Raw genomic sequence first — 22,570 nt, forward strand, 5'->3', positions numbered from 1 at the left:
TTCGCAAAAATGACAATTCGTAAAAATGACTTTTCGTAAAAATGACTTTTCGCAAAAATGACATTTCGCAAGAATGGCTTTTCGCAAAAATGACAATTCGTAAAAATGACTTTTCGTAAAAATGACTTTTCGCAAAAATGACATTTCGCAAAAATGACATTTCGGAAAAATGACTTTTCGCAAAAGTGCAGTTCGCAAAAATGACATTTCGCAAAAATGACATTTGGGGAATAATCATGCGCCCCAACAAAAACTATATATTATTTACACTGTTTTTTGTTACAAGTGCCAATGATTATTATATTATTGTTTAAGTGACTAAAATTGTTAACAATTATTTATTCTCCATCAAATAAGTTCTCAAGAGAAGGAGATCGGAGTTGGAGGATATATTTTTTTCAATTATATTAAGGTAAGTTAGCATATTAATATCCATTTTTTTATTTTTTTAAAAGTAAATTTTTTTAAACATAAAATTTGTCAGTAACATGTGATTCTGAAATATTGAAAGTTATTTTATAATGTGATCAATATTAAGAATTTAGGCCTGTGCGGTTAACTGGTTATAAAACCGGTTAATGTCATAACCGGTTAACCGGTTATAAAATTTTTGAGCAAACGGTTAACCTTTTTTCGGTTATTTTGAAATAACCGGTTATTTTGGAATAACCGATTGTTTATTCATTTTCTATTTTCAAAAAACATAAAATGAGTGTGTGCAATTAAACTCTATGTGCTTAAGGGGACCGTAAACCACTTTTGCGAGTTTTCATACATATTGAGGATTAGAAAAAAAATTTTTTTTTTATTTATTCTGCCCTTTATGGCGACAAAATGGCGGCTGAAGTGATTGTCCGGAAGAAACTGGTTGACACGATATCTCTACTTCAAAATGTCGGAAACAAAAAAATAATCAAGTTTTTGAAGAACTTTTTGCAAATATGAAGATATACGATTTTTTAAAAAAAAGTCCAATTAAGAACATTTTTCTAAATTTAAATTTGATTTCTTCGAATATAATTAATATATTATTTTCCAAAAATAATCGAATTTTAAGATAAGATTGTAAGATCCGTTTACAATAAATAAAATAAAATAAAATTTTTAACAACAATTTTTCTACATTTTAAAAAACTTATCAAATAATTTTAATTAGAGATTTTGAAAATAATTTTATTCTTGAAATTATTAATAAAATTTAATAAAAGATTGTAATTTTTTAAAAAGTTATTTTTTTCTGAGTACTTAAAAAAATGTAATAAAAAAATTTAAAGACTTACTTTTGTACAATAATTATTTAAAATAGAATTTAAAAAAATTTCAATTATTTAAAATTTTTAATTGAAAATGAAAAACTAATTCTCAATTATATATTTTCAAAATTTAATTTTCTTAGAAAAGTTAATTAAACAATAGTTTTAAAATATTTTACTACAATTATTTTCTTAAACCAGAAAAATTAAAGTATTTTTTATCATTTTTTACGAAAAAGTGTAATTTCGTTGAAATGTTTGGAAGAAAGTCGAAAAAGTCGCATTATTTAAAAAAACTTGACTTTTCTGAAAGTAGTCAAAAAAAGTTTAAAAAGTTGAATTATCCGATGCCTCAATTTCTCATTTGGTTAAAGAATTTTCTTCTTTATTTGCATTTTATTTGCCTTCAAAATTAAAATTTTGTGTTTATTTAAAAATTCGAGCTATCGACATGTTCAGTTTATAGTTTCGATGCGCTTTTGTTTTTTTATTTTTAAAGCTAACTTCAAATTATTTACACTGCGTCAAGTAGTTAAAGACATATTGAAGTTGTCTTGAATATATTTGCTGCTAAAAATTGTTTTAAATTCTATTTTATTACTGTGTTTGTTCTTTTCGTATCGCTGTTCCTTTCGCTTTTTAAAATGCCGCGATATACAGCTGCCGATTATTGTGAAATTTATTTATTTATTTATTTACACGGGTCTTGCCCTTTCGATATGATATAATGATAATTTTCTATGGAAGGGCAAATTGCATTGCAGAGCGTGCAGCTCAAATGTATCAGCAACAGCTTCGTCGAGAACATTATCCAAACGGAAATACGATTCGTAGGGCAGTTTACTGACTACGAGAAACTGGTATGTACAGAAAGAAAGAACGACATTACACACCCGTATAGGGAATCGAGGGAATCCCTCTCCATGCAAAAATAGTGCAACGTAGCCACATAGTTTTTTGGTTATGTGTTCTGTATAGCGCACAGTAAACAAATTTTTATTTGTAGAATTTCAGTTTTGTTTACAATTTTAAAGAAACTTGTGAAAAACCGTCTTTAAAAGTAGTGAATTTAAAATTCCTTCTGTAAAATTAGTACTTTTAATGTGGCAATTTTACAATTTTCTGTAAATTTACTACTCTGAAAGTAGGTAATAAAAAGACAAAAACATTACCTACTTTCAGAGTAGTAAATTTACAGAAAATTGTAAAATTAACTCTTTAAAAGTATTAATTTTATCAGAGGGATTTTAAATTCACTACTTTTAATGACATTTTTTCACAAGTTTCTATAAAATTCTGAACAAAACTGTAAATCTACAGGATCTACAGAAAAATAATAATAATATAATAATAATATAATATAATATTAATATTATATTATTATTATTTTTTTATTATTAATTTTTTATTTATTTTATTTTATTATTTATTTAATTTTTTATTGGCAGCTAACAAAAAACCAAGGTTTTGGAAATTAATTTTTTAAATTGATAATTAAAATTTATTTTTAAAAAATATTTTTTTTTAATTAATAGAACATATTAATTTAATTTTTCACTTCTGGTAAAACAAAGGTGAAAGACTGATAAAAATTCCCTCACCGTATATCTCACAGTGGAGGGATGCCTGTGAATGCCGTTGCGGGAGAGAAGCAGGTACTTATAGAGTTAGTGTAACAGGTTACAAGCGAGAAGAAATCACTAGCATGCACTCTGGCGGCGCTTGTCGGAAGTGGCGCAACGTTGGTTGCCAAGCGCTGTGCCGATAATGTCAGGATATGCATGCGTGCCAGAAAACAGTTCCGTCAAGCAGTGAGGGAATTTTTATTAGTCTTTCATCTTTGTTTTACCAGAGGTGAAAAACTAAATTAATATCCTATTAATTAAAAAAACTATTTTTTTAAAATAAATTTTAATTAACAATTTAAAAAATCAATTTCCAAAACCTTGGTTTTTTGTTGGCTGACAATAAAAAATCAAGCTTTTGAAAATCGATTTTGTTTCCTTGGTAACTAATATTGGCCCGATGCTTGGCTACCGATCATTGGCAGGAGCGTGATCATCCCAAGCTAAAACCAATGGTGGTCCAATGATGGTTGCCATTATTATTCCAATAATGAAACGGAGTTTGCCAAGCATAGCCCAATATTGAACCAATCGTTTACTTCCCATTGGGCACCAAGAAGTGATCACCCCAAGAACCATAAATTCGCAGTTTAAACACGCGTCACCAACGTTATTTCTGCGTAACTTTCAGAATATTTTCGATTCGGATCACTGAAAAATGATAAGCAAATCTCGACTTCCGGAAGTCCGCCATTTTGAAGTTACTTACCCCAAAAATACAAAAATCTCGTTTCAACACCCGTCACTAATTTTTTTTTCGAGAAAAACTGTTAAAAAATTCTTTGTTAAGTTCACTAGACAGTGTGTCTAATGGTTAGGAAACAGTCAGGGAGTGTCAGAAAATTTCATTTATAGTCAGGGAAATTTCTATAAATTTAAAAAAATAAAAACTTTTTTTAATCTAACAAAACTGAAAAGATTTTTATTACTGTTTGTTTCTATCATTAGATAGTAATTTATTGTTAAATATGTGAGTTGCCATATTTTTGTTTCAAGAAAGTAGGATTTTGTCCTAAATAAAATTAGTAAAATGTCAAGAAAATTCGGGGAAAAGTCAGGAAATTTTTTACTCAATCATTGTTAGACACCCTGACTGGATAACTATAAACACGTTTCGACTTCCGTAAGTCCGCCATCTTGAACTCACTTATCCCAAGAAATACAAAATCTTCGTTTAAATACCCGTCATTACTTTTCTTCGAGCGCCTAAATGTGGCGCTGAAACAAAAATTGTTGGCGAATGTTTAAACGGTCTCTGATTTCAACGTGAAATTTAATGTGGAATTTCTAAGTCGAAATTCCATATGCGGCAGTTTCTATAAAATCATTTCACGTGGGTTTTATGTTGATTGGGCTAATTAAATCCAAAATGGCGAACTTTCGAAAGTAGAATCGTATTAATTGAAAGTAATGAAACTTTTAAACGCATTCTTATCAAAACTGTATTTTAAAAATCAGTGGACACTCTAGCTGACACAATTTTCAATCGATTCTCTTAATTCCTTTTTTATTTTGTTTGTCATATCTAGCGAAAACGTACGGATTTTGCGAAATATTAATAATTTTGATTTTCTAGATAATTTTAAGTAACGAAATTTAGTCAAAAATACGCACTTTATTCTTCAAATCGATGCCATTTTGCGAAAAATGCATTTTTTTGAACGGATACGTATTTTGCTAGATTTTGAGCTACAAAAACTAATACTTTTTTAATTTTTGGTCTAGCTCAAATCTGTACCATCGCACGGCGATAAATTTTTTAAGCACTTCAACATATCATCTAACGGACCGACATTTTTGAAAAAAAAAAAATTTAATATTTTTTTTGTAGTTTAAGAGTAGTTTTACCCTTCTGTATTTTAATTTTCTTAAAAAATTCTATTCTTCAATAAATATTGTTGAAATAGCGTATGTTCTGGTCAGGTCAAAGTGATGTAACCGCTTCAGGGTGGCAGAAAGTCAGGGAAAAGTCAGGGGAATTTTTAAAAATTCTTTAAAAGTCGGGGAATTTTGGTCGAGAAAACCACATATTAAAAAACTTTGATACTTAAATTTCAATTCAGCTTTTTATTTAGACGTTTTTGTAATACAGCTCATTATAATGGTGCTGTCACATTTTTTATAAGTTTGGACCCTTTACGGACATTTCAATGTAGAATATTAATAATTAAAAAATTTGTTAGTCAGGGAAAAGTAAGGGAATTTTGAAAATAAAATTTTGCAGCCACCCTGCCCTTAAAAAAGTTAGTCTAATGTATTTCAAAGTTATAGTTAAAAAATTTTTTTTTTAGTTTAAATCATCTGGAACTTTCTATTCTGCATAAAATCATTTCACAAAAAACTTAAAAATTTAAGGGAAAAAACATAATAATTTTTTTTAAATAAATAAAGTAAGAAATTTAAAAAAACTAATCCTGAGTTGAGTTCTATTCAACTTATTCTCTGTTCTACAACAATTTATTTTATAAAGAATTTAAAATTTTAACGGAAATAAAAAAAATTATTTTTTAAATGAATGAAATCCAATTTAAAAAAAAACAAATCGCCACTTTCCGTTTATATAATGCTTATAGAAAAACAAATTCAAGATCATACTTATTCATTTTTTGTTGCAAGATAATTCTTAGCACATTTCCCATGCAATAAAAGTCTTATTCAAACTTGTGTCCAAAAATAAGAAGCTTTAAATAAATATCCTGTTTTATGTCATAAAAATTATTTTGTAAGCAATTGTAATTAAAAATTACATTGAACTGAATATTTCCTAAAATTCATAATGTTAGCTAATTTTAGAATGTATTCTTTTACATAGAATTTTATATATAAGCATTTTATTGCAGGGAAACTCTAATAATAAAATTGTCTTGCATTACTATTTTTGTAATTTTTTTGCTTTAGTGGGTACCCGAGTAACCCGGGTGCGAGACAACATAGAATTTGTTGGGTATAGACACAAGGGTTAAATGAGTTTGTGCACAACAGACCACAAGTCGAAAATTGTTGAGCTTAAGTTTCGTTTTTTAAAAATTTGTTTTTATTTTTTTGAACAATAGTTTTTGGTTTTTGTATTCGGAATTTTGAATTTTCAAAAAAATGAAATTTCAGCAATTTAACTTTACTAATCTAAATCCCTGGACATAATACAGGTAGCGTGTTGCAGAACCATCGAAATGCAGGAGCACCGCGGGTAGCAAGAAATCCCAATAATGAAGAAAGAATTATTCAGCATGTCAGAGAAAATCCTGAAATTGGTATCAGAGGTGTTGTCCGCCATCTGAATTTATCCTACGGGACAGTACAACGTACGTTGAAGGCCGAAAAGTACCACGCGTATCAGATCACGCGAGTGCAAAATCTGCAACCCACGGATTTTGGACGTCGCATTCGATTTTGTCAATGCGTTCTAAGAGTCTATCGTCGGGATCCGAATTTTTTAAGTCGAGTTTTGTTTACGGATGAGTCAAAATTCGGAAGGGAAGGGATAAGGAACACCAATAACTTCCATTACTGGGCTGACCAAAATCCTCGTATTGTTTCCGTTAGGAATTTTCAGAACCGCTTCTCAATTAACGTGTGGGCTGGAATAATTGGAAATAAAATGGTAAATTTTAATACTAAATATCACGTCCACATAAATTGGGCATATTTTGTAGGTTATAGTTTTCAAGAAAATCGCAATTTATTATTTTTGTAAAGAATTCTTAATTTTTTTTATTAATTTTTATGATTCAAAAAGTTAAATTATGCAGTTTTCATTAATTTAACGTTACGTTATTATATTTAATTTAAAAAAATTTCCCTTTCAAATTTTTTTTACATTCCAAGGTAATTTAAACGCTGTTAGGTACCAGGCATTCCTCGCACGTGTTAAACCGCGTCTATTACAAGCTGGTTTAACGCAAGCAGAAATAGACCGTATGTGGTGCCAGCATGACAATGCACCGTACCACACGGCTAGAGTATGTCAAGCGGATTTACAAGCATTGTTTCCGAATCGATTCATTGGACAAGGCGGTGTGTAAGATGGCCTCCGCGATCTAATGACTTAAATCCTCTGGATTTTTTCTTATAGGGCTATGTGAAATCTACAGTCTACGGACACCCCTTCAGAACAATTCAGGAGTTGCGACAACGACTGACTGCTGCAATGAGGAACGTAACTGCAGAGATGTTGAATAACTGTATGCGTTCGTTGGTGCAAAGAGCCCGATGCTGTCTTCAGGTTCGAGGAGGACAATTTGAACATTTGCTGCATTAAGCAACGGACGGTAGCTGTACATATATATCAATCGGCTCTTTTCAGGGCCAACAAAAGTTTTTACAAAGGAATTAATTGTCCATATTTTTCATAACGAGCTAGACCTAAAATATGTCAACATTTTTAATATCGGGGAAAAACGAATCTTGCATTTTAAACAATCAAGGATAAACCCTTGATTGGTTGTTGCAATTCGAAGAGGAAAACGTTAAAGAAACATAAAATAAAAGTAATTATTATTATTATTTTATCAATTTTTTTAAAAATAAATGTGCAACAAATGGTGGCAGCGGTGGGATTTATTTTCCCTTTTACTTACCACTTATTTTTTATCTCAAAGGATTGCTTAACAAAATTTTGAAACAATTTTAAATTAAATTATTTTGAAATCAACTATAAATATAAGTCTTCTTTGGGTTCGTTGAACGGACACTTTTTATTAAAAAAGGTGAAGCAAAAATTAGTTGATTTTAATAAATAATTAATTGTTTTAATCTCTTATTTTGAATTGAATCATTTTTATAACCAACTTTAATTATAAGTCTTCTTTAGGTTCGTTGAACGGCCACTTTTTATTAAAAAGCCAAAGCAAAAATTAGTTGCTTATTCTTAAGAATATCAATTCCTTAAAAGAGATTACTGTGTACAAAAATTGTAACATATATTATACATATATTTATATATAATAATCTTTTCGATGTGTCTGCAAAAACCTATCGCAGATAGGTATTGTCCCTGAATTTGGTTTTTCTAACGATTTCGAAGTAATCCCTCCTCCCCCGGGAGTAATACCAATTTCGGAAGTAATCGTGCGAAGACTTGCTAGTGAAGCATTAGTCGAACAATATCAACTCGAATTATTAATTGAACAACAATCTGAGTCTAACAATAATAGTAATCATTAATCGATGTTGACAATACTGACGACCTTGACAACTCTGACATTGATAGCATCGCGTCGACTATACCGTATATTCCTCGCGATCTAGAATTTGATGACGAGCTCCCTGAGTTGATTCCTCATGTGTATGATAATGAAATAAATTCTGAATCATATGAACAAATTGATGATTTAAGTAATTCAGAAATCGACAGTGAACTTGAAGACGACTACTGACCTACTTCCGTCTGTAGTGTAACGTGACCCCGGGTCAGATTACCTTACTCGCGACAACACATTATAAGAATTAAAATAGAAAGAGAATACTTATATTCTTTTTAATTAACTTTTATTTAAAATTGAATATTATACTCACGGAAATTTATTTATTAATCATAAAACGAATTTTTTTTAAATCATGTCTTTTGATCATTGACAGAATTAGTTTTATAGTAATAGAAAAATCGTTTGAATATTAACTAAATTATTCTTTATAAAATTATTTATATTAAAAAAAATGTATTTAATAAATTTTATGATTATTAATAATAAAATTTATTTAATTAATTAAAATTGATTATTTTTGTTTTTATTAAAAATTAATATAAATCTATTTATTTTGGTTGTTAAAAAAAAAATATTCGTTTCCTTTAAATAGTAAACTAAATTCTTTTAAACATGAATAGATCAAAATTCAGTGTAGAAAATTTTAAATAATTAAAATTACTAATTGTTTTGAAATAATTGTTTTTTTACTGTTCTCTTTTATGTAATAAAAAGAGTATATTTTAAAGTATATTAAAAGCATTAAATTACAAAAAAAAGAAGACAGAAAAATAAAGAGGAACTCGTTAGTGAATAGAATATTTTTACAAACAGATCTTTTTTATAGTTGACTAATTAAAATTTTATAAACAACTATATAACTAATCACTTATTTAATTATCACTTATCAGTTATGGATTTTCAAGAAACTAAATATTAACGAAAAAAATGAATAAATAAATGTTATTCTAAATAAGTTGTTAGATTAATATTATTTTTATATTGTAAACAGCTGTTCCTTTTACTCTAATTTTTACTTTTAGGTCAGTTTTCTGTCTGAATTTTAATCAAATACAATTTTCTTTCTTTATATAATTGACCTACAACTACACTTATACAAACGTAAGCAATAAAATAGGAAATGATCCATTGCAGTTCCTCGTTATTTCAATATTATTTTACTTTTTAAATTGATTTTAATTATTCTTAAGTCTGGTTTGATTAAAAGGTAAATAATAAGAAATCCAAATTCAGCAGTTCGAATAAATAGAATTTTTAATTTTATATAATTGCTACTAAATTACAAATTAATTCTCGTTAATATTTCAAAAATTTATTACTATTAAAGGTTTCTTTTTAATTATTTTATAATCAAATTTTACATATTTAATTAATAATAATTTACCATTTTTAATTAATGTAAAATATAATTTATAATAATTATTGTTAATAATATTAACAATCGTTTTCTTAATTGATTTAAATTTAATTATTTAAATTTTATTCTCAACTTATTAATTAAGGAAAAATGAAAGACTGTTTAGATTAAATGATCGGACAATTGCAGTTCAGTACATAACGTCATTTTGGTCAGAAATTCGTATTACTTTTTTTACTTAATTATAAGATTCATATGACTTTATTCTAAATAGTATGTATTTTTACATTATTTAATTCTTTCGTAAAAGCTTTTTTATGCGAATTACTACACCACTAACTATTGACTATAACGTTGAGACAAAAAAAATACAGATCAATCAAATAATAAACAAGTTGTTCATTTTATGACCATTAAGCTTCCTCAATATATAAAAATTGCGGTTTTGCAAACTTTTGAAAAATTATGTACAAAAGGGTTCGTCCAGAAGATTGGTTAAAAATAAAATTATATAAATCATTTATAAGTTGTTGTATAAATATTTGGTGAAATTTACACTTTCATTTGCCAATTGCTTCTATTTTATGATAGAATAATCATTTCAAAATATTAATATTAATATTAAATTAATTATGAAAAAAATACCAAATTTGAATTTTTTGTGAAAAAGAAAAATATTTATTAATTTTATAAATTTTGATAAAATATATACTTTGTATACATCAATCGATTCGTTTTCTTGCCAGGAATGTAATTTTGAGAATAATTAATAAAAATATTAACAAATAAAAAAATTATTTCAGAAAATACAAAAAAAAAAATTTTCTGAATTTTAAAAAAATTGTATAAAAAAAAATTTTGTACATATTTTTGAAAATCCTTGTGTCAGATTTCAGGTATTAATGACTGCAATAAACCTGCAAAATTTCAGGACAATCCATCAAAATTTGTCTGAGATAATTTGTACACAATTTTTGTGACATACACACACACACACATACACACATACACACACACATACACACATACATACACACACATACATCTGGACATTTGCTCATAATTGAATATACATATGTTCTAGATGAAAATGAGTCCATATAACCTTGTTTTGAAAAATTGAAAATCGTCACCAATGCAAAGCTTCCTCATGAGGAAGCAAAATAATAAAAAAAAATCAAACACTTACGAATCAACTTTCAGTAGAGTTCCTCATCAGAATCAAAGATTAAAATTATCAATTGTGTCCTGCAATAAGTAAATTTAATTTTGTTTTCACCGATTTTTATTATTATTCAAAATGGCTACCAATACATCTGGTAATAATGGGACCATTGACCCTCTACATCCAACTGCATCTAACGCTAGTGTAGTCTACGTACCTGCACCAGACCAATCTGCAGCCGTAGCTACTATGATGGAATGCTAGACAGTAGAAAAAGGGGTACAGCACTTATCCACTTTTAACGGACGGGACCCTCCCCTACGCGATTTTCTGCAAGACCTAGACAATAGTGTCAGTTATATGACACCCTTGACTGAACCGGGCTTTATTAAAGCCACTTTAGGGAAACTAAGAGGTCTGCTCGAGAAAGTGTAAGGGACAAACAGTTTCATACACTGAATTAACTAATCGAACATTTACGAAAGCGGTATAGCGCCCCTAAGCCTTATCAATTCTATTTAAACGCTATAACTAATTTGAGAATGAAACAGCCTGAAACAGTCAATGATTATTGTGATCGGTTGAAAGGCTTAATTAGTGGGACTAGAAACGCTCTGAGCAAAAAATACCCCGGGGTTGTAGAAGGGACTAATATTCTTTAAAGTCAAATTATGATGATACCTATTATGAATTCCGCCCTAACGGCTTTTACACGTGGGTTACCTGACGAAATGCGCTCCCACGTAGATACGCGTCAACCGAAAGACATGAGTGAAGCCTTCGAGTTCGCTCAACATGTCGAAGAGGAATTACAAGCGGTATCCAATAAAAATTTTTCCTACAAAATAACCAAAGTAACCGAGGAAGAAGATACAAAAATTATAGAACATCGAGAAAAGGTTAAGACTCCAGAACCAACTACTCAAAACAAACACCAATACGGGACGAATCCTGTATTTCCTCAGTATCCAATGCATTTCTCACCAATGTTTTATCCATATCCCCCGTATCAAGGATATCCTCCATATCCACAATATCCAAACTACCCTTATCCGCCAAAGGAAATCCGACAAGGAAATGCAACTCCACCAAGAGCGCAATCTCCAGGACCTTTGAAATATTTAAACTCCCAGCCGATTCATCAACAGGGCGCCTCGATGAATCATACTACCCAGGAGCGTCCGAGAAATGTACACTTCCAAACAACAGTGGAGTCCTTAACTCAAAATTAGAAGAAGCAATAAGCAATGAATCAATTCTACTAAACGATTCATCTAAGGTTTCCAACTTAGATACAAATGAACACCTTTTCTTACAAAATAGGCGCGTTTTTAAAAGCGGAACTGAAAGCAAAGATTCCCCAATCGTAGAAATAATCTCGGAAAGTTTTATTAATAACAAGGCTAAATTTTTAGTAGACCCAGGCTTGGATTCAAATTTAGTTAAATTAGAAGTTTTACTACCAAATCTGCCAATTACTACTTCAAAAAAGTTACAAATATCCGGTATAACGAACCATTCCGTGAATACTCTCGGTACCGTAGATTAAAAAATCAATAATCGAAACGTAGAATTATATATAGTGAAAAACTCTTTCCCTATCACGACTAATGGAATACTTGGCAGACCATATCTTCGAGAAGAACAAGCTCAGCTTTCGTTTCGACACAACACCTTAGTTACAATTTCAGAACCGATTAAACCCTTACTATTTATTCACAAAGAATCGCAGACTACCCGGAGAGGCCTAAGAAAAGAAATTAAACCATTTAAGAGAATTCTCACTATAAAGGCTCGAACTCGGCAACCAGTTTCTATTCTGACATCATTCAAACTAAAAGAAGGATACCTACCAATGGTAAATACACCAGACGGATTGTATCTTGGAGAAGCTCTGGTTAACAATAACAATGGTACCTGTTACGCCATGGCCATCAATACTAGTGACGAAGACATCCGTTTTGAATTGGACCCACAAGAGTTGATTCCATTTGAGCACTGTAACTTTCCAGGAGAAGAATCATCCGAATCTGAAGTTGGAACTTTATCAAATCAACCACCTATCAATTATTTAGAAAGAGTAAAAAGAGTCAAGGAAGCCCTTCATACTTCCCACTTGTCAGACGAAGAAAAAAATTACGTAATAAAATGGGCCGAGGAATATGCAGACATATTTCACCTGACTGGAGAGAAGCTAACTTGCACTCATCTTGTAAAACATCGAATCCACCCTACATACTATATCTGCAGAAAACAATACCGACGTCCTCACAAAGCCATTGATCAAGCCGATGCCCAAATCAAAAAACAATACGACGCAGGACTTCTTAGTAAATCTACCTCTGCTTTTAATTCTCCAATGCTAATTATACCAAAAAAATTAGATAATTCGGGCGAACGAAAGTTGAGGGTAGTTATTGATTACCGTGCCCTAAATGAGAAAATTTTAGGAGATGCTTTTCCATTGCCTAATATCTCAGAAATATTCGACCGATTGGTAAGTGCTTGCTACTTCACGGTTTTTGATCTGGCCAGCGGATTTAATCAAGTAAAAACACATCCGGACGACAGGCATAAAACTGCATTTTCAACTGGAAGAGACCACTACCAATATAACAGGATGCCTATGGGCATCAAAAATGCTCCCGCAACATTCCAGCGGCTTTTAAATGAGGTTCTGAAAGGAATGTTAGACGTGGAAGCATTTGTATATCTAGACGATATAATCATCTTTTCGGACACGTTGCCTGAACATGGCCGAAGAGCAAGGAGATTATTCAATAAATTAAAAGAAGCCAACCTTAAACTTCAGCCTGATAAATGCGACTTTATGATAAAAGAAACCGCGTACTTAGGTCACATTATTAGTAAAGAAGGTGTACGGCCAAATCCTTCAAAAGTAGAGTCAATAAAAAACTTTCCAAAAGTCAGTGAACCCAAGAATGTTAGACAATTTCTAGGGCTTACCGGATATTATCGAAAATTTATTAAAGATTATGCAAAAAAATCGAAACCACTAGTCGACCTACTAAGAAAGGATTGCAAATGGGAATGGGGTCTACGACAAAAAGCTAGCTTCAAGAAATTACGGGAATACCTTTGCCGTGAACCTATTTTACAATTCCCCGATTTTACGAGACCGTTTAAATTAACTACGGACGCATCGGAATTTGCTATGGGAGCCATACTGACTCAAGAAAAAGACGGAACGGAACATCCCATAGCGTTCTACTCTAAAGTCTTCAACGAAAATGAACGACGCTATGAAGAAGCAGAAAAAGAGTGCCTTGCGGTGTTATATGCGGTAGAGAACTTCCGACCATATGTATACGGTCGAGAATTCACACTCCTCTAAAGTGCTAACAAACAAAATCCCTTCTTATTCCGTAAATACTTTAAAGGCGTTTCCTATAAATACAATACCTACAAAGGAAAAACCCAGATTAAGGTCTTCTGCTCGAATGAATGCCAGCGAGGTTCCTAAACCGGTGTCTATTTTAAAGAGACCTTCCACCTTACCTCCGCGACGAATTAAATCGGAATCTGGAAAAGAAACTAAACTAAAAAAGGTAAAAGTAACCTTACCTTTCACCAGCGCTGATAAAAGAAAACCTGGAAGGCCTAAGAAACAACCCACCTCAGCACGAGAAGAAGAAAAACCTATTCAACAGTCTACTGAATTAGAAGAAAGTACCATAGCTTCTAGACTAAAGAATAGGAAGCGAATTACTTCTTAAGTCGATCCAACAGAAGGAGATCAATCTTCGTCAGAAGATTCCTCATCTAATGACGACACAGAACAATCCGACCCTCCTGTATTCCGTTCTCAGAAGAGTACTATACCGGCTTTGGGGCCCCCTACTCCACGCCGTAACTCACAAGCCAATCCATGCACTAAAGTATACATTGGTGGAGCCTGCCAGAGAAATGGAAACGTAGGATCAACTGCTGGAATTGGGGTACAGGAAAACAGACAAATAACGCTGCATAAATTGAGGCTGCCATAGTTGCTGTCAGGAAAGCTAAGGAAGCAGGGTATCAACGTTTAAAGGTGATTACTGATTCTCAGTTTCTAATTGATAGTATGACCAAATGGTTACCTAGATGAAAATCCAATGACTGGAAGACTTCGACTAATAAAGCAGTCCAAAATCGATCAGAATTCGAACAATTAGAAAAAGCAAAGAATTCTCTTGATGTAACATTTAAACATGTGCCAAGCCATCAAGGAATTTTTAGGAACGAAATGGCTGACCAATTAGCCACTCAAGCGATTTAAAATGCTGGAATTGCTTATTCAGTCGACGAGTCCGAAGTACCCGCCGAAAGCAATAGACCAACTATCATAGATCTCCCTCCAGTTTACAACTCCAGCGAATCTGACTTAGAAGAAGATATCTCTGCTATAAAAAAGAAATCTGATATTAGTATTGATCTTGAAAAATCCATAAAGAAATTCAACGAATCATTGGGAAGAAAAGGAATCAACCCAATTGACCTTACTACTCGATCCTTAGCTTGGGACCATGAAGGTATGAATGAATCAATTGTCAACAGAAGAAATTGCGTTTCTGAAGGAAAATCAAATAAAGAATTACTGAAGGACTTGGAAGAACAAGACCCCTATGGAGATTATGATAATAAACTATTCTCATCACGAATTAATGAATGCTTTGGACAAACTCACAAACAACAATCTATAACTAATGCTGGTATTGCATACACTGAAAAAGAAAAAGAACCGTTGATCGAGAGCGAAGATAAGGAACCTGATGGATCAATGCTAAATGAAATTTCACATTGTTCTAGCCGAATATATTAAATGTTATTCAAACGACATTCCTCCTTAAAATCAGAATAAGATCAATAACTTATTGCTGCAAGGTTGTTAACCCTAAGGACACAAATATACAAAGATTAATAATGAAAGCCAAATAATGAAGCAACAATTATTGCAAATAATTTCGTTTGTCTTTGGCAATCATGGATTAATATACTATGGACTTGCTTAATTCAAAAGAAAGCAAAGTCAGCAAAAGCGATCCAAAAGGGTACTCCTTTGAAATATAGAAATAATAAATTATTTCAACACGGGACAACGATCCCTGAGAAGTGTTAGAGTTGCAGATTTTCCCTCAAACAGAAATATAGATTCTGGTATGAAAATTGACATCACAGTTCGTTCAACGCAGTATTAATCGGTCATTCATAATAAGAAGACGCGTTCTTAACTGTCCCTTAATTAGTTTTCTATACTAATTAAGGCAAGTTTTAACAACTCGGTTAATCGATAGTGGTAAAAGAGAATAAAAAAAAACATAGAATTAACGCAAGTAAAATCAAAGGCGTAAGAACGTCCTCGGTTTTATTATCGAGCTAAATACCTCAAATACGTCCTCGTTTTTATTATCGAGATAAATACCTCAAATACGACCTCGGTTTTATTATCGAGCTAGATACCTCAAATACGTCCTCGGTTTTATTATCAATCTAGATACCTCAAATACGTCCTCGTTTTTATTATCGAGCTAAATACCTCAAATACGTCCTCGTTTTTATTATCGAACTAAATACCTCAAATACAACCTCGTTTTTATTATCGAGCTAGATACCTAAAATACGTCCTCGTTTTTATTATCGAGCTAAATACCTCAAATACGATCTCGGTTTTATTATCGAGCTAGATACCTCAAATACGTCCTCGGTTTTATTATCGATCTAGATACCTCAAATACGTCCTCGTTTTTATTATCGAGCTAAATACCTCAAATACGTCCTCGGTTTTATTATCGAGCTAAATACCTAAAATACGTACTCGTTTTTATTATCCAGATAAATACCTTAAATTCGTCCTCGGATTTATTATCGAGCTAAATACCTCAAATACGTCTTCGTTTTTAATATCAAGCTAAATACCTTAAATATGTCCTCGTTTTTAATATCGAGCTAAATACCTCAAATACGACCTCGGTTTTATTATCGAACTAAATACCTAAAATACGTACTCGTTTTTATTATCGAGATAGATATCTTTAATACGTCCTCGTTTTTATTATCGAGCTAGATACCTCAAATACGTCCTCGGTTTTATTATCGAGCTAAATACCTCAAATACGTCCTCGTTTTTATTATCAAGCTAGATACCTTAAATACGTCCTCGTTTTTATTATCGAGCTAGATACCTTAAATACGACCTCGGTTTTATTATCGAGCTAGATACCTCAAATACGTTCTCGGTTTTATTATCGAGCTAGATACCTTAAATACATCTTCGTTTTTAATATCGAGCTAAATACCTTAAATACGTCCTCAGTTTTATTATCGAGCTAAATACCTCAAATACGTCCTCGTTTTTATTATCGAGCTAGATACCTCAAATACGTCCTCGATTTTATTATCGAGCTAAATACCTCAAATACGTCCTCGTTTTTATTATCGAACTAAATACCTAAAATACGTACTCGTTTTTATTATCGAGATAGATATCTTAAATACGTCCTCGTTTTTATTATCGAGCTAGATACCTCAAATACGTCCTCTGTTTTATTATCGAGCTAAATACCTCAAATACGTCCTCGCTTTTATTATCAAGCTAGATACCTTAAATACGTCCTCGTTTTTATTATCGAGCTAGATACCTTAAATACGACCTCGGTTTTATTATCGAGCTAGATACCTCAAATACGTCCTCGGTTTTATTATCGAGCTAGATACCTCAAATACGTCCTCGGTTTTATTATCGAGCTAAATACCTCAAATACGTCTTCGTTTTTAATATCAAGCTAAATTCCTTAAATACGTCCTCGTTTTTATTATCGAGCTAGATACCTAAAATACGACCTCGTTTTTATTATCGAGCTAGATACCTAAAATACGTCCTCGTTTTTATTATCGAGATAGATATCTTAAATACGACCTCAGTTTTATTATCGAGCTAGATACCTCAAATACGTCCTCGGTTTTATTATCGAGCTAAATACCTCAAATACGTCTTCGTTTTTAATATCGAGCTAGATACCTTAAATACGTCCTCGTTTCTGTTATCGAGCTAGATACCTAAAATACGTCCTCGGTTTTATTATCGATCTAGATACCTCAAATACGTCCTCGGTTTTATTATCGAGCTAAATACCTCAAATACGTCTTCGTTTTTAATATCGAGCTAAATACCTTAAATATGTCCTCGTTTTTAATATCGAGCTAAATACCTCAAATACGACCTCGGTTTTATTATCGAGCTAGATACCTCAAATACGACCTCGATTTTATTATCGAGCTAAATACCTCAAATACGTCCTCGTTTTTATTATCGAACTAAATACCTAAAATACGTACTCGTTTTTATTATCGAGATAGATATCTTAAATACGTCCTCGTTTTTATTATCGAGCTAGATACCTCAAATACGTCCTCGGTTTTATTATCGAGCTAAATACCTCAAATACGTCCTCGTTTTTATTATCAAGCTAGATACCTTAAATACGTCCTCGTTTTTATTATCGAGCTAGATACCTTAAATACGACCTCGGTTTTATTATCGAGCTAGATACCTCAAATACGTTCTCGGTTTTATTATCGAGCTAGATACCTTAAATACATCTTCGTTTTTAATATCGAGCTAAATACCTTAAATACGTCCTCAGTTTTATTATCGAGCTAAATACCTCAAATACGTCCTCGTTTTTATTATCGAGCTAAATACCTCAAATACGTCTTCGTTTTTAATATCAAGCTAAATACCTTAAATAGTCCTCGTTTTTATTATCGAGCTAAATACCTTAAATACGTCCTCGGTTTTATTATCGAGCTAAATACCTCAAATACGTCCTCGTTTTTATAATCAAGCTAAATACCTCAAATAGGTCCTTGGTTTTATAATCGAGCTAGATACCTCAAATACGTCCTCGTTTTTATTATCGAGCTAAATACCTCACATACGACCTCGGTTTTATTATCGAGCTAGATACCTCAAATACGTCCTCGGTTTTATTATCAATCTAGATACCTCAAATACGTCCTCGTTTTTATTATCGAGATAAATACCTCAAATACGTCCTCGTTTTTATTATCGAGCTAAATACCTCACATACGACCTCGGTTTTATTATCGAGCTAGATACCTCAAATACGTCCTCGGTTTTATTATCAATCTAGATACCTTAAATACGTCCTCGGCTTTATTATCGAGCTAAATACCTCAAATACGTCTTCGTTTTTAATATCGAGCTAAATACCTTAAATACGTCCTCGTTTTTATTATCGAGCTAAATACCTTAAATACGTCCTCGGTTTTATTATCGAGCTAAATACCTCAAATACGTCCTCGTTTTTATAATCAAGCTAAATACCTCAAATAGGTCCTTGGTTTTATAATCGAGCTAGATACCTCAAATACGTCCTCGTTTTTATTATCGAGCTAAATACCTCACATACGACCTCGGTTTTATTATCGAGCTAGATACCTCAAATACGTCCTCGGTTTTATTATCAATCTAGATACCTCAAATACGTCCTCGTTTTTATTATCGAGATAAATACCTCAAATACGTCCTCGTTTTTATTATCGAGCTAGATACCTCAAATACGTCCTCGGTTTTATTATCAAGCTAGATACCTCAAATACGTCCTCGGTTTTATTATCGAGCGAAATACCTTAAATACATCTTCGTTTTTAATATCGAGCTAAATACCTTAAATACGTCCTCAGTTTTATTATCGAGCTAAATACCTCAAATACGTCCTCGTTTTTATTATCAAGCTAAATTCCTTAAATAGGTCCTGGGTTTTATAATAGAGCTAGATACCTCAAATACGTCATTTGGTAATATTTCGAGCTAGATACCTCAAATACGTCATTTGGTTATATTGCGAGCTAGATACCTCAAATATGTCCTCGGTTTTATTATCGAGCTAAATACCTCAAATACGACCTCGGTTTTATTATCGAGCTAAATACCTTAAATACGTCCTCGTTTTTATTATCAAGCTAAATACCTTAAATACGTCCTCGGTTTTATTATCGAGCTGAATACCTCAAATACGTCCTCGTTTTTATTATCGAGCTAAATACCTCAAATACGACCTCGTTTTTATTATCGAGATAGATACCTAAAATACGTCCTCGTTTTTATTATCGAGCTGAATACCTCAAATACGTACTCGTTTTTATTATCGAGCTAAATACCTCAAATACGACCTCGTTTTTATTATCGAGCTAGAAATCTAAAATACGTCCTAGTTTTTATTATCGAGATAGATATCTTAAATACGTCCTCGGTTTTTTTATCGAGCTAGATACCTCAAATACGTCCTCGGTTTTATTATCGAGCTAAATACCTCAAATACGTCTTCGTTTTTAATATCGTGCTAAATACCTTAAATATGTCCTCGTTTTTAATATCGAGCTAAATACCTCAAATACGTCCTCGTTTTTATTATCGAACTAAATACCTAAAATACGTACTCGTTTTTATCATCGAGATAGTTACCTCAAATACGTCCTCGGTTTTATTATCGAGCTAGATACCTCAAATACGTCCTCGTTTTTATTATCGAGCTAAATACCTCAAATACGTCCTCGGTTTTATTATCGATATAGATACCTCAAATACGTCCTCGGCTTTATTATCGAGCTAAATACCTCAAATACGTCCTCGTTTTATTATCGAGCTAGATACCTCAAATACGTCCTCGGTTTTATTATTGAAATTGTTCTCAAATAATAGTCCTCAATAATTTCTTCCTCTATCATAATGTTAAGAATAATTTTTGAAAAACTACTCTTAATCACAATAAATTTTTAAATAATTTTACTATAGGAATTTAATAGTACTTAACAAAAAAAGAGCTTTCCATATACTGCACTTATCTAAAAACGTAGAATTTGATGAATGTATTATATTAATGTCCTAGCTGTCGTACTGGTCTTCGATGGGTTTTAGTTTCTACTAATATATTTAAATGGTAGTTTGCAAACAGGGAATTTGTTTTGCCTGGGAGAAACAATTAGTTAGTTACAATTAACTATTTCATTATGAAAATATTACTATTTGAATTAGTGACTGACTTTTTATTATTGAATTAGTTATATTTTTAACTAATTTAAAATTTACAGAACAGTATTTGTACTTCAATTAATGTATTGAAAATTAATTCTAAATTTCCAACAATTTTGGGATTTATGTAGAATGTAATTCGAATGAATTGTATCGCAAGTAGACCCTACGTTACGACTGCTAAAATCTAAAATAACACCTATATTGTAGGCTGATAGTAGCCCAAGTCGAAATTTAAACCCTACTTTCACCCTGAATTTTAGGGTCTGTTGAGTGTTAGGAGTAGTAAAGTAGGTTCTAATTCTAAGACAATTAGACCCTACTTTGATTTCCAAAACAGGCTGAAATTTGCCAATGTTCCATTTGGAGAAGTAAAGAAGGGTCTAATTCTAAGAAACCTATACCGACTTTTTAACCTCGTAGACCCTACTTTTATACTCATACTACTTTTATACTTTCATACTAGACCCTACATTTTAAAAGAAAATTTTGAATTTTTTTTATGCATTACTTTAAACACTGCAAATGCAAAAGTACTCCAAATTGATAAATACTGATGTGTTTTACTCATCCCAAGTGTTTCAGTTGAATCTCAGCAAATCTTTAAATTTTTCTTCTTCTAGTTGAAGGGTCTAGTAAAATGCCATCTTTTGAAAACTTACACAGGCCTGCAAATTTTAGCTTAGTTCTGTTACAGAAAAAGTGATAGGTTATACTTATAGCTTTCTTGACGTAGAATACGAATCCGATTTCCAAAGTGACCCATCACGTCAGGATTTCTTGTAATATTGCCTTAAATTGCCAAAAATGGCTATTTTGGCCATTTTGCGGAATTTTTTTGGCGAACAAAAAATTTTATTTTTAATTTGCGAAATTGCATCATATAGTACTATGTCAAAGCTTTTAAACCAATTTCTTAAAATTGCTTTACGATTTAAAAAAAAAATTTATGCAGATTTGAAAAACTTGTAGACCTGTGTTTTGAACAATTTTATATCAACGGTATTGCCACGCTACACCCACGATTTACTAATTTATATTACCACGCTAAAGTCATTTTTGAATAATTTTAAGTCAACTATATTGCCACAATTGACCCACGCTAATATCATTTTCAAAGAATATTATTTCAACGGTATTGCCACGCTACACACATGCTTAGTCATTTTTGAACAATTTTATATCAACGGTATTGCCACGGTTGACACACGTTAATGACATTTTTGTAAAATATTATTTCAACAGTATTGCCACGTTACTCCCACGCTTAATAATTTTTAATAAATTTAATATTGACGGAATTGACACAATTGACCCACGCTGAGTCATTTTTAAACAATTTTATTCATTTTTGAACAATTTTATGTCAATACCGTAGATATAAATTTGTTTAAAAGTGACTAGGCGTAGGGGTAGCGTGGCAATACCGTTGATATAATATTCTTTGAAAATGACATTAGCGTGGGTCAACCGTGGCAATACTGTTAATATAAAATTGTACAAAAAGGACTAACCGTAGGTGTAGCGTGGCAATACCGTTGATATAAAATTGTTCAAAAATTATTAAGCGTGGGTGTAGAGTGGCAATTCCATTGATATAATATTCTACAAAAATGACGTTAGCGTGGGGCAACCGTGGCAATACTGTTGACATAAAACTGTTCAAAAATGACTAAAAATTTTTAAAAATGACGTTAGCGTCAGTCAATCGTAGCAATACCGTTAATATAAAATTGTACAAAAATGACTTAGCGTGTCAATCTCATAATTCTTCATAAATAACATTAACGAGGGTCAACTGTGGCAATACCGTTGATATAATATTTTTCAAAAATGACAGTAGCGTAGGTTAACAGTGGCAATACTATTGATATAAAATTGTTCAGAAATGTCTAAGCGTAGGTGTAGCGTG

The 22,570-nt window shown here is 31.6% G+C and overlaps 1 protein-coding gene across 1 annotated transcript in view; it reads left to right on the forward strand.

The window, feature by feature from the left end:
- The first annotated feature begins 359 nt into the window (after positions 1-359).
- The window catches only part of LOC122506320, a 105,783-nt gene continuing 83,572 nt past the window's right edge, over positions 360-22,570 (forward strand). The window contains exon 1 of the mRNA XM_043618436.1: positions 360-412. The gene's annotated coding sequence lies outside the window, so the exon portion shown is untranslated. The remainder of the gene's footprint in view (positions 413-22,570) is intronic.

Source organism: Leptopilina heterotoma, unplaced genomic scaffold, assembly GCF_015476425.1.
Source record: "Leptopilina heterotoma isolate Lh14 unplaced genomic scaffold, ASM1547642v1 Lhet_407, whole genome shotgun sequence".
NCBI classification, from domain to species: Eukaryota; Metazoa; Arthropoda; class Insecta; order Hymenoptera; family Figitidae; genus Leptopilina; species Leptopilina heterotoma.